This window comes from Sinohyriopsis cumingii, chromosome 7 (genome assembly GCF_028554795.1).
Source record: "Sinohyriopsis cumingii isolate HCF-2022 chromosome 7, ASM2855479v2, whole genome shotgun sequence".
Classification (NCBI taxonomy): Eukaryota; Metazoa; Mollusca; class Bivalvia; order Unionida; family Unionidae; genus Sinohyriopsis; species Sinohyriopsis cumingii.
The window spans coordinates 126,924,597-126,937,408 of record NC_142967.1 but is presented as its reverse complement, the minus strand read 5'-3'; the positions used below and the strand labels follow the sequence as shown (position 1 = coordinate 126,937,408).

The 12,812-nt window shown below is 34.1% G+C and overlaps 1 protein-coding gene across 4 annotated transcripts in view; it reads right to left on the bottom strand.

Annotated features, from left to right (window-relative positions):
* The window catches only part of LOC149796087 (roundabout homolog 2-like), a 394,782-nt gene that overhangs the window by 346,615 nt on the left and 35,355 nt on the right, over positions 1–12,812 (bottom strand). For all 4 annotated transcript variants that reach the window (XM_089966001.1, XM_089966005.1, XM_089966004.1 and 1 more), the window contains exon 2: positions 6,050–6,166. The gene's annotated coding sequence lies outside the window, so the exon portion shown is untranslated. The remainder of the gene's footprint in view (positions 1–6,049; positions 6,167–12,812) is intronic.

Below are 12,812 nucleotides of genomic sequence, written 5' to 3'. Positions count from 1 at the left end.
CTCTAGTTTGTGCATGCATGTTATAGATAAGACGAAACTAGGAATCTGACTGATGATATCCTTCCAGCAGTAAATACACCTCAACCTTAATTATCAAGACACATTCAATTTTCATTTACTTCATCTCTCCAATCTACTTCATCAGCAAGGGCAGACAGTTATAATTTACAGCCCAACTTCAAATGAATGGATAGGAGTAACATAACAACTAGCCATCTAAACCTAGATAGATGTGATTCAATATCTCTTTGCTTATGGACTGTCTGGGTCCTACTGTTGAATATACACAATGCTGTAGAAACCAAACTTGACATTTCTTTTCACTAAATTACATTTACAAAAGATCATGGGCTGATTCAGATTCTTGTAATGTATTTCTCATTTACCTTTTTCAATGTTACCAGCAAAAACATCATCAAAAGTTCTTCCAGGTAATAGCCAAGATTATGTCAGGAATTTGGCATAAAATCAGTCTGGGCACACTATCTCTGTATTACTGGATTAAAATGCATTAGATCTTAATAAAGATGGCAACCAGTTCATATCCATTACATAAAATAAATTTCTGCAACTGAAGCATTAAGCTGTAATAGAAATGATTTGTCTGCTTTCCTACTGTCCAGTAATCATATTAATTTTATTCCACAATTAACAAATTTCCTATACACAATTAACAAATTTCCTATACATAATTAACAAATTTCCTATACACATTCTAAATTCCCTATACATGTACACATTCTAAATTTCCTGTACACATTCTAAATTCCCTATACATGTACACATTCTAAATTTCCTATACACATTCTATATTTCCTGTACATGTACACATTCTAAATTTCCTATACACATTCTAAATTCTCTATAAACATTCTAAATTTCCTATACATATTCTAAATTCCCTATACATGTACGCATTCTAAATTTCCTACACACATTCTAAATTCTCTATACACATTCTAAATTTCCTATACACATTCTAAATTCCCTATACATGTACACATTCTAAATTCCCTATACATGTACACATTCTAAATTTCCTATACACATTCTAAATTCCCTATACATGTACACATTCTAAACTCCCTATACACATTCTAAATTCTCCCTATACATGTACACGTGCAATTGGATTAAAGCAAATGTAAGTTAAACACATGCATGTTTAATTTTTTTTATATGATATCGGTAAAAAGCAATGTATGATCTTAACACAACAACCAGTGTTAGAAGTGGTTTAGCTATATATAAAAAAAAACAATTTACAGATAACTGGGGTACAAGAAACCCCCGATTTACAACCTTTGGTCAGAGGCTGTACACATTCTAAATTCCCTATACACATTCTAAATTTCCTATACACATTCTAAGATATACAGAAGGCATTTATAGGACTTGTTTCACAAATTTCACACAATTTTACCCGTTTCCTTTAAAAGAACATATTTTATGGTATAAATTAAAGTCGATCAAATTTAAAACAATGTGGCTTTAAATTCAAAAACAAAACTGAATTTACAGAAGAGGATAATGAAAATGAAGTGCAATATTTTTATAACATTTAGTTGAAAAGAATACAGTGATCATTCTTAACAAAACATTTCTGATGGACAGTGGCAACCATTCAATATTTTTTTTCTTGTGCAATTGGACTAAAGCAAATGTCAGTTAAACACATGCATGTTTAATTTTTTTTATATGATATCGGTAAAAAGCAATGTATGATCTTAACACAACAACCAGTGTTAGAAGTGGTTTAGCTATATATAAAAAAAAACAATTTACAGATAACTGGGGTACAAGAAACCCCCGATCTACAACCTTTGGTCAGAGGCTGTTACAGACAAACATTATCATCAGGTCTTGCTGATAGAAAACAATTAGAATGCTAGCAAAGCTTGGAGGTAATATGACTTTCATCAACAAGTGTTCATGATCAAATGGAAGATTTTTATGTACTATCTCATCTCATTCACCTGTTCTTTTCTGTATACTCTCTATTATAATAATATATATATAATCTCTCTTATTTGTCAGTAGCCCAACAGTCACATCCATGCAATGATCATCAAGTGATGACGTATTCCATACCCTGAGGAATGTAAAAATTCCTACAGATTTTAGGCTATGGACTGCACTCTCCATCTTTATCGTACTTGTGCTTTTACTGTATGGTCTGGCACTGTACCAATCATACTACACTTTGTTTCCATGGTAATGCCAAAAAGATTCTATGAAAATAATTTCAAGTATAAAAAGCCACCTATGCAACTTGCTTGACAGATGCACCATGTTTGATTAAATGACCTTAACTGCTTTAAGAGTTTTTTCCAAAATTGAAATTGTGTACACACACACACACACACACACACACACACACACACACACACACACACACTGATAGCTCTGTATATTGCCAGGCCAGTGGGGAGAATAAGGGTTTGTTTTGCTTTCGTTTAGTCATATGCTATGGTAAAACTGTCAGCTAAGGGTGAGGGTACAGTGGACAGCAAAATGTTGAAGGTATCAAGTTGAATCAAGTATCAGTCTAGTGGCCAAGTCAGGAAAATTCCTACAGTACAGTGGCAGTCAGGAAAACTCCTAACAGTACAGCGGTGGAAAATCAGCATCAATCATAACAGTTTATTAAACTTCCAAAGAAATGACAAAGTTTATCATGAAGGATCCAGGAATGAGATTAGTTGTTTTCATGACTGATCAGGAAATGATTATGAATGATCCACAGTAACTGTACACCACCAAATGATCCACAGTAACTGTACACCACCAAATGATCCACAGTAACTGTACACCACCAAACGATCCACAGTAGCTGTATACCACCAAATGATCCACAGTAACTGTATCAATAAGAAAAGAAATCTGTTACAATGTTTATTTTATATACCTCTGTATTGTCCTGCGATTGGTTTAATAAAGGAAAACCTGCTACAACGTCAGTACGCGTACCTTACCTATGTAAGGTCCTGTAGCTGGGAGAACATAAACGAGTCTTTACTGGCCTAAAATAATTTCCAGCAATTCAGCCTAAGACCAGCAAAAACAAAATTTTGGAGATGGCTGTTGTATAGTAGCCATATTGGATGTCAGATCGGCACCATATTCATTAAGGAGGACATCATAAGAAGTCTGGTGCAAACAATACATTATTATAACTTTCTGTTCAAGAGGATTTGCAATAAAAAATTTCAGCATGGCTACCATGGTGACCATACTGAACACAGATTGGCCCCCTTTCATTTAGGACCATATTGATATCATAGTAACTCATTTTGTGAACACCTCATGTTCACTATCTTGACATCATAGTAACTCATTTAGTGAACACCTCATGTTGACCATCTTGACATCATAGTAACTCATTTAGTGAACACCTCATGTTGACCATCTTGACATCATAGTAACTCATTTAGTGAACACCTCATGTTGACCATCTTGACATCACATTAACTTATTTAGTGAACACCTCATGTTGACCATCTTGACATCACACTAACTCATTTATTGAACACTTCATGTTGACCATCTTGACATCATAGTAACTCATTTAGTGAACACCTCATGTTGACCATCTTGACATCACATTAACTCATTTAGTGAACACCTCATGTTGACCATCTTGACATCATAGTAACTCATTTATTGAACACCTCATGTTGACCATCTTGACATCACATTAACTCATTTATTGAACACTTCATGTTGACCATCTTGACATCACACTAACTCATTTATTGAACACCTCATGTTGACCATCTTGACATCATAGTAACTCATTTAGTGAACACCTCATGTTGATCTGACCAACCATTAACTGCGAGTAGATATAACAAGATTTTCAAGATGGCTAACGTGTCATCTATATTGGCTGTCAGATCAGCACCATTTTCATTTAGAACCAACTGGACATCAGTAAAAATCCTTCAATGATAACCCCATCATGATATGACCATCCATGTAGGAGGAGTGGCAATAACAAGATTTTCAAGGTGGCCATGGCAACAGGCCATATAGGACATCAGATCAGCACGATACATCATAACTAGTCTTAGTAAACACAATCTTTCAAGAGGAGCAGCGATAACAAGATTTTCAAGATGGCTGCTATGGAGGCCATACTGGATTTCATATCAATATCATTTTCATTCTGGCCCAACTAGACTTCATAAGAAGTCTATTAGTGAAAACCCCATGCTGATATGACTATCCGTTTCAGGTATAGTAGTGATGACAAAACTTTTCATGATTGCTTCTGTGATGGCCATACTGGACATGCAAGTAGAACCATTTTCATCTAGGACCAACTAGATCAGGGGTCTCAAACTCAGACCACCCTGAGGACCACATGAGAGAATTTTCTGTTGGCCCAAGGCCTGTACCATCTTTGTTTTCTCTCATGACACCCTGAACTAAACCATGTGAAAAATGTGTATGCAAATTTTCATGGCAATCCTTCAAGCAGTTTTGGAAGAGTAGTGATAAGAAACTTGTACTATCAAATGGCTGGCCATTTGAACAGACCATCCCTTAAGCTATTCTGGTCTTTTATGAGAAGAGCTAAAAACGAAGCCTGTTACAATATTTATTCTATATACCTCATTACTGTCATGTAAATGGGAGAATATATTAAGAATTTAACAGGTTATAAAGCTCTGAACTTATTTCACCCATGTTCAAATTTATAAATAACCCTGTTAACAAACCTATTTTATCCAGTCTCATAAACCTGCATCAGTTACCATGGTGACAAATTCATTAAAAACTGTAGCAGGGCAATAAAACATGATGTACACCTTTATCTGTATTATACAGACTCAAGGCCCAGTACAATTTAGTCCAAAAATCATCTCTCCTAATCCTGTCCTATCTATTTTATTTGGAGAACAAAATGTGTTCTTTTATTGGAGTTCAGACCCATGTATCTTTTTAAACATATCCCAATTATGGTACATCTTGTATTCCTTGTGATGAGGATTGGTCTACCATAAATTCTGGATAATTCTGAATGATTTACTGCTGTTATCTGATGGTAGGTCTTGTGTAATTGTACAAAGCTGACCAAATTTAACAACCAAATGCACTGACTTGTTCTTCTATGTTTAATTCAGTGTTTTTCAGGGAAATGCACTCTTCTTAGGCTAACTGTTTTTGGTTTTATTTTAATCTTTTTCTTTTTGTATCACACAATACTCCATTCCATTCAAATTTAACAAACATTAGCTCTTCTTCCGCTGCAACTTCAACAACTGAACAGTCCAGCTCTAAGGGGTTAAACAATATGCAACCAAACTGGCTGACACCACAATATGTACTTCTCATTAAAAAAATAAAAGGTTTGTCATCAGTATGGGTAAAACAAAATGCCATTGGCGCTTCTACTTTCCATCATTGTAACCCTGAAAAGTATGCTATTGATGCTTCTACTTTCCATCACTGTAAACCTGAAAAGTATGCTACTGGTGCTTCTACTTTCCATCACCGTAACCCTGAAAAGTATGCCATTGGTGCTTCTACTTTCCATCACTGTAACCCTGAAAAGTATGCCATTGGTGCTTCTCTTTCCATCACTGTAACCCTGAAAAGTATGCCATTGGTGTTTCTACTTTCCATCACTGTAACCCTGAAAAGTATGCCATTGGTGCTTCTACTTTCCATCACTGTAACCCTGAAAAGTATGCTACTGGTGCTTCTACTTTCCATCACCGTAACCCTGAAAAGTATGCCATTGGTGCTTCTACTTTCCATCACTGTAACCCTGAAAAGTATGCCATTGGTGCTTCTCTTTCCATCACTGTAACCCTGAAAAGTATGCCATTGGTGTTTCTACTTTCCATCACTGTAACCCTGAAAAGTATGCCATTGGTGCTTCTACTTTCCATCACTGTAACCCTGAAAAGTATGCCATTCGTGTTTCTACTTTCCATCACTGTAACCCTGAAAAGTATGCCATTGGTGTTTCTACTTTCCATCACTGTAACCCTGAAAAGTATGCCATTGATATGCATAAGATGTGAAGGATGCAACTTACCTATCTGTAATAATAGTTCAGAGGTCAGGAGAGGAAGGCAACTCCAGAATACTCCAGTACAACCAATCCCAAGACCTCTAGCGAAGCAAGTCCCATCAGTTCAACTGAACCTGCAAGCTGAAAGAAACCATAGCACTCATTAGTTTTCCTTGTTAGTGAAACAGATACAGAAACCTCCTCATGTGAAATGACTCAAGAGTCCCATGTGGATCTGATCTTGCTTACCTGGGTAATGTACACATTTGCTTCTAAATAGAAATTCATAAATGCAAAGGAATCTGAAGAAATGTTTGGAACACTTAGCTGTTAAACCATCTATTAATATTGGTGTCCCATTTCTTCTCTCTAAGATCCTATATGATTCAATATTATTGTAAAATTACCAGTTGCTATTAATTAATACTGGTGTCACTTACATTCTTTCTTAGATCTTATATGATTCAATATGATGGATTACTTCTTATTATTTTTGAAGTTGTTTCTTAAAATAACTGCATATTCTCATGAGCTGAATAAAATGTAGGCTTTCATTCTTTAAAGTATATATGTAATGTAAATATGTAGTGTATATATGTAGTGTATATATGTAGTGTAAATATGTAGTGTATATATGTAAATATATAGTGTATATATGTAGTGTATATATGTAGTGTTAATATATTTAGTGTACATATGTAGTGTAAATATGTAGTGTAAATATACAACATATATATGTAGTGTAAATATGTAGTGTATATATATAGTGTATATATGTAGTGTAAATATATAGTGTATATATGTAGTGTAAATATGTAGTGTAAATATATAGTGTATATATGTAAATATATAGTGTAAATATGTAGAGTACAGACTATATATGTAGTGTATATATGTAAATATATAGTGTAAATATGTAGAGTATAGTGTATATATGTAGTGTATATATGTAGTGTAAATATGTAGTGTTTATATGCAGTATATATATGTAGTGTGTAACCATCCTGGATAACATATAACCATTGTGTACAACCATCCTGGATAACATATAACCACTGTTTGCAACCATCTTGGCCAACATGTAACCATTGTGTGTAACCATCCTGGATAACATATAACCATTGTGTGCAACCATCCTGGATAACATGTAACCGCTGTGTGCAACCATCCTGGCCAACATGTAACCATTGTGTGCAACCATCCTGGATAACATGTAACCACTGTATGCAACCATCCTGGATAACATGCATCCATCCTTATTAAAACCTTTTAACCACTACATCACACTACCAAATCAAAAAGTGATGACGAGTTAAGAAATGAAAAAAACCGAAGTATGTGATTCTAATCAAACTTAACAAGCCCTTATTTTCCTTCTCTACAGCAATTCTAATAAAACTTAAGAAAGCGCATATTTTCCTTATGTACAGCAATTCCAATCAAACTTAACAAGCCCTTATTTTCCTTCTGTACAGCAACTCCAATCAAACTTAACAAGCCCTTATTTACCTTCTCTACAGCAATTCCAATCAAACTTAACAAGCCCTTATTTTCCTTCTGTACAGCAACTCCAAACTTAACAAGCCCTTATTTTCTTTTTCTACAGCAATTCCAATCAAACTTAACAAGCCCTTATTTTGCTTCTCTACAGCAATTCTAATAAAACTTAACAAGCCCTTATTTTACTTCTGTACAGCAACTCCAATCAAACTTAACAAGCCTTTTCTTTTCCTTTTCTACAGCAATTCCAATCAAACTTAACAAGCCCTTTATTTTCCTTATGTACAGCAATTCCAATCAAACTTAACAAGCCCTTGTTTTCCTTCTGTACAGCAATTCCAATCAAAGTTAACAAGCCCTTATTTTCCTTTTCTACAGCAATTCCAATCAAACTTAACATGCCCTTAGTTTTCTTTTGTGCAGCAATTACAATCAAACTTAGCAAGCCCTTATTTTCCTTATGTACCGCTTTGCTAACCAAACTTAACATGCCCTTATTTTGCATATGTAAAGCAATGGCAAAGAACATTTGCTTATGGTCAAACTCTGATCATGGAACAGCAGACATCTTGATATTACACATTTTTTCAATAAATATAGGAGCATTTCCAAAATCAACTACTCTGATGAATAAAGTCTGTGAATAGCACATAAGTGTACATGTGAGAGAGCTTACAACAAATCTTTTCTGCTGATTCACAGCGACATTTATGATATAGGTAAGTCAAATGACATTTATGCTATAGGTCTATATATGACAATGGTGAAGAATAACAACCACAAATTTAAATTAAAAGTCACTTTTCATGCACTTCTGTCATTGTCCAATGTCAATCTACCTATAAAGTTAACATTCCTAGCCAGACCACCCAACAATTGCAATTCATTTTCACTGAATACTATTGCTCTTCCCTATGTCCATATAAAATGTTGTCCCTATAAAATAAATGTCAAATATAATAAGTGCACATGACCAAGTCAAACTGAATAAACATGTGTACCTTTCTCCCATTACTTTTATGATGTCCACTCTTAATACAGTCCACTCTTAATACAGGACACTTTTTGTGGTTTTATCGCCCCTTTTAATACTTTATTGGCTATAGCTTGCAGAGGAAATCAAAAACACGAGTCAGCTAATCCATGTGGCCCTGGCAGGTATCAAACCCACAACCCTTGGATTACAACTCCAATGCTCTACCAATTGAGCAACCATTGATGTATGAGACATGAACGATGTTGCAAGAGAGAAAAAACATGTCTCAGATTTATCTCTAATCCATGTAATAATTTAAATATCATCTCTGTAAGTTTTAAAACAATGAATTTATATTATAGTAAAACCCATCTTGAGAGACCATAATGTTTTGGCAGAAGGGGTGGTCCTTCAAGACAGGTTCCACTGTATTACACGTAAACAGCACAGTTACATGTAAACATCATGATTACATGTAAACATCATGATTATATGTAGACAGTATCACATGTATACATCATAAATACATGTAAACATCATGATTATATGTATCACATGTATACATCACAATTACATGTAAACATCATGATTATATGTAGACAGTATCACATGTATACATCACAAATACATGTAAACATCATGATTATATCTAGACAGTATCACATGTATACATCACAATTACACGTAAACAGCACAATTACATCTAAACATGATTATATGTAGACAGTATCACATGTGTACATCACAATTACATGTAAACAGCACAATTACATCTAAACATCATGATTATATGTTGACAGTATCACACATATACATCACAATTACACATAAACAGCACAAATACATGTAAACATGATTATATGTAGACAGTATCACATGTATACATCACAAATACATGTAAATATCATGATTATATGTAGACAGTATCACACATATACATCACAATTACATGTAAACATCACAATGACAGGTAAATATCACAATGACAGGTAAACATCACAATGACAGGTAAATATCACAATGACAGGTAAACATCACAATGACATGTAAACATCACAATGACAGGTAAACATCACAATGACAGGTAAACATCTTGATTACATGTAAACATCACAATGATAGGTAAACATCTTGATTACATGTAAGCATGACATTTTTTCTACCTTCAGCATTTAATGGATAAATTAAAATGGGGAACAACGTGGGTGAAGAGTTTCAACTACTATCTAATAATTTCAATGAAGAAACAAAACATTCTGATATAGTATAGTATTTCATTATGAACAATTTTTACTTGTAACCTGGTAAATGATTATGAAATGTCCAACAATTTTTAACTGCAACCTGGAAAAATATGTATGAACTATGATATTATCAATTTACTACAATTCCTGAAAAACAGAATAAAAAAAATAAAGAAAGAAATAAAGATGGATGGATAAATCTATACTGTCATATAGGTGACATATTTTACCTATGATCCTACTACATATGATGCCACAGTTTTGGTTGCTTCACGCATACAACCTAGATATTGGGCACAGTTTTGGTTGATGCATACAAGCCACAAAACTTAAATATTGGGCACAGTTTTGGTTGCTTCACACATATAACCTAAATATTGGGCAGTTTTGGTTGCTTCACGCACACAACCTAGATAATGGGCACAGTTTTGGTTGATGCATACATGCAACCAAACTTAAATATTGGGCACAGTTTTGGTTGATGCACAGATGCAACCAACCTTGCTATCAGGCACAGTTTTGAGGGATGCACACATCACCAGTCTTTCAAAACATGCCTCTCACCATCTCCCTGGCAAAAAGGGACCATAAGGACAGGTCTGTATAGCCCCCAAAAATGCAATGATACAATTCTCAAATGTACTCAAATCTCAGTAACATCTTTTGCAGTGAAAAGTCACAGTTAAAACTCTGTCTACCAGCAATAATAATAGAAATGTTATGTGTTACTATTCAGTATTAATAGTCACTGAAATACTAGTATTTAGACACAAAAAATTCAAGGAAATAATTTGAAATAATTTGAAGAAAGATAAGTACAACGGCTAAATAAGCGTCAATCTGTTTTGAAATTATGTCACTTATGAAGATTACATCAACATTATAAAACATCAATAAATTCAGTTTACATGTATACTTAATAGTGTTTCTAAGATACAAGGAGGAAAGAAAGAAAACCTGAGTTGGTACCATATGAACATAAAAATAACAATTGATGGTCTTGCAGAAAGAAAACAGTATCATTTTTAATATGCCAACATTTTATAAAATACTCCTATTTTCCATAAACATGGAATAAGATACAACAACAGTCCCAACTGTATAAACGTTTCCAAAGCTATAGTGTAGAAAGTATAGATAACTTCAAAAATCCCACTTAAAGTATTAAGATACTTGATCTGCAAGTTTGTTTGTATCCAATTTAAGTCCATCCATGAGTTTGTTTGTATCCCAAGTCCATCCATGAGTTTGTATCCAAGGTCCATCCATGAGTTTGTTTGTATCCAATTTAAGTCCATCCATGAGTTTGTTTGTATCCAAAGTCAATCCATGAGTTTGTCTGCATCCAATTTAAGTCCATCCATGAGTTTGTTTGCATCCAGTTAAGTCTATCAATGAGTTTGTTTGCATCCAATTTAAGTCCATTTTAGTGTCTGTTTGCATCCAAGAACTTTATCAATCATATAAAGTGCTGCACACAACCTCTCCATCATCTTGGCATTTTGGACAAGTTCTTGGTACAGCAAGAGAGTGCCAGTACTGACCAATAAAGCAAACCAAACAAGGATTGGAGTGTGCTAACTGTTGGTTCCAGTCACAAGTCTGGACTTCTAGAGTAACATGTCAATAAAACTTGGATGTGACTTAACTGTAACTTGTGAAGTACAACATTGATAACTTAAATATCAATCGATGAAATAGTAAATGGCATAACTTTATACTAAATATCAAATATCAATCAATGAAATAGTAAATGGCATAACTTTATATTAAATATCAATCAATGAAATAGTAAATGGCATAACTTAAATATCAGTCAATGAAACAGTAAATGGCATAACTTTATATTAAATATCAAATATCAGTCAATGAAATAGTAAATGGCATAACTTTGTATTAAATATCAATCAATGAAATAGTAAATGGCATAACTTTATATTAAATGACAAGCTCAAATCCACAAAGCTAAGACTCCCATTTCTAGGACACCTGAAAATCCAGAAACAAAAACTATCAGGTTTCTAACGTTTTCAATTTTCAATGTTCTACTATAGGCAAAATTGAAATGACAGAATAAAACAACTTGTATTATCTTTTTTGTTATATGACTAAATAGTAAATATTTTATTTTTATGTTTAACTCTGAATTATTCAAAGGGTTATTTACTCAAAGCTAGCAAATCTTCTTGGCAGGAACATTAAAAACTAAGATTTGTCACAATGCCACCAGACAAATAATGATACTTCTAAAGAATGTCCAAATCAAGCAGGGATTCCAGTTAGCCAAATAGTCTAAGGCACTCGCTTTTACAGATCACTGACATGTCACCTCTGTCCACATGCCTTGGCTCAGCCAGTGTGGGTACATGATATAAAGATAATGCCATTGTGCTTGGCCAATGTGGGTACATGATATAAAGATAAAGCCACTGTGCTTGGCCAGTGTGGGTACATGATATAAAGATAATGCCATTGTGCTTGGCCAGTGTGGGTACATGATATAAAGATAATGCCAATGTGCTTGGCCAATCTGGGTACATGATATAAAGATAATGCCAATGTGCTTGGCCAATGTGGGTACATGATATACAAGAAAGATTGCCTGCCATTAGCTTTCCATAGATTGGTGATTCTTCCTGGGTTTTTCCTTGGCTCTTCTTCCACCAAATATACTGGCTGTCATGTTTAGCCTATTGTGTGCTGAAAAATGGCACTAAACCCACAAAACTAAACCAAACCTAAATGGAGCAACTTACTTCCCTACCATTATCATCCACTAATCTATGTCAAAAAGTTCATTAGGCAACTGGTACCTTTGTTTATATTTCTACTTCTAATGAACAACCTTGCTATGAATTTTATTCACAAGCTTTATAATGTAATTTCAATGAGCAAGCACTAGTGAATGACTAGTCTGTTGACATTATTTTGATTGTTGAATATTGAATGTGCTATCGAAGGCTGCAAGAGGACACAAAGAGATTTCTCTCCATCACAGATAAAGAACCCTGAATTATGGAAATGAGCACCACATGCCAGCTGCCAGTAATAAATATGGCTTTAGAAA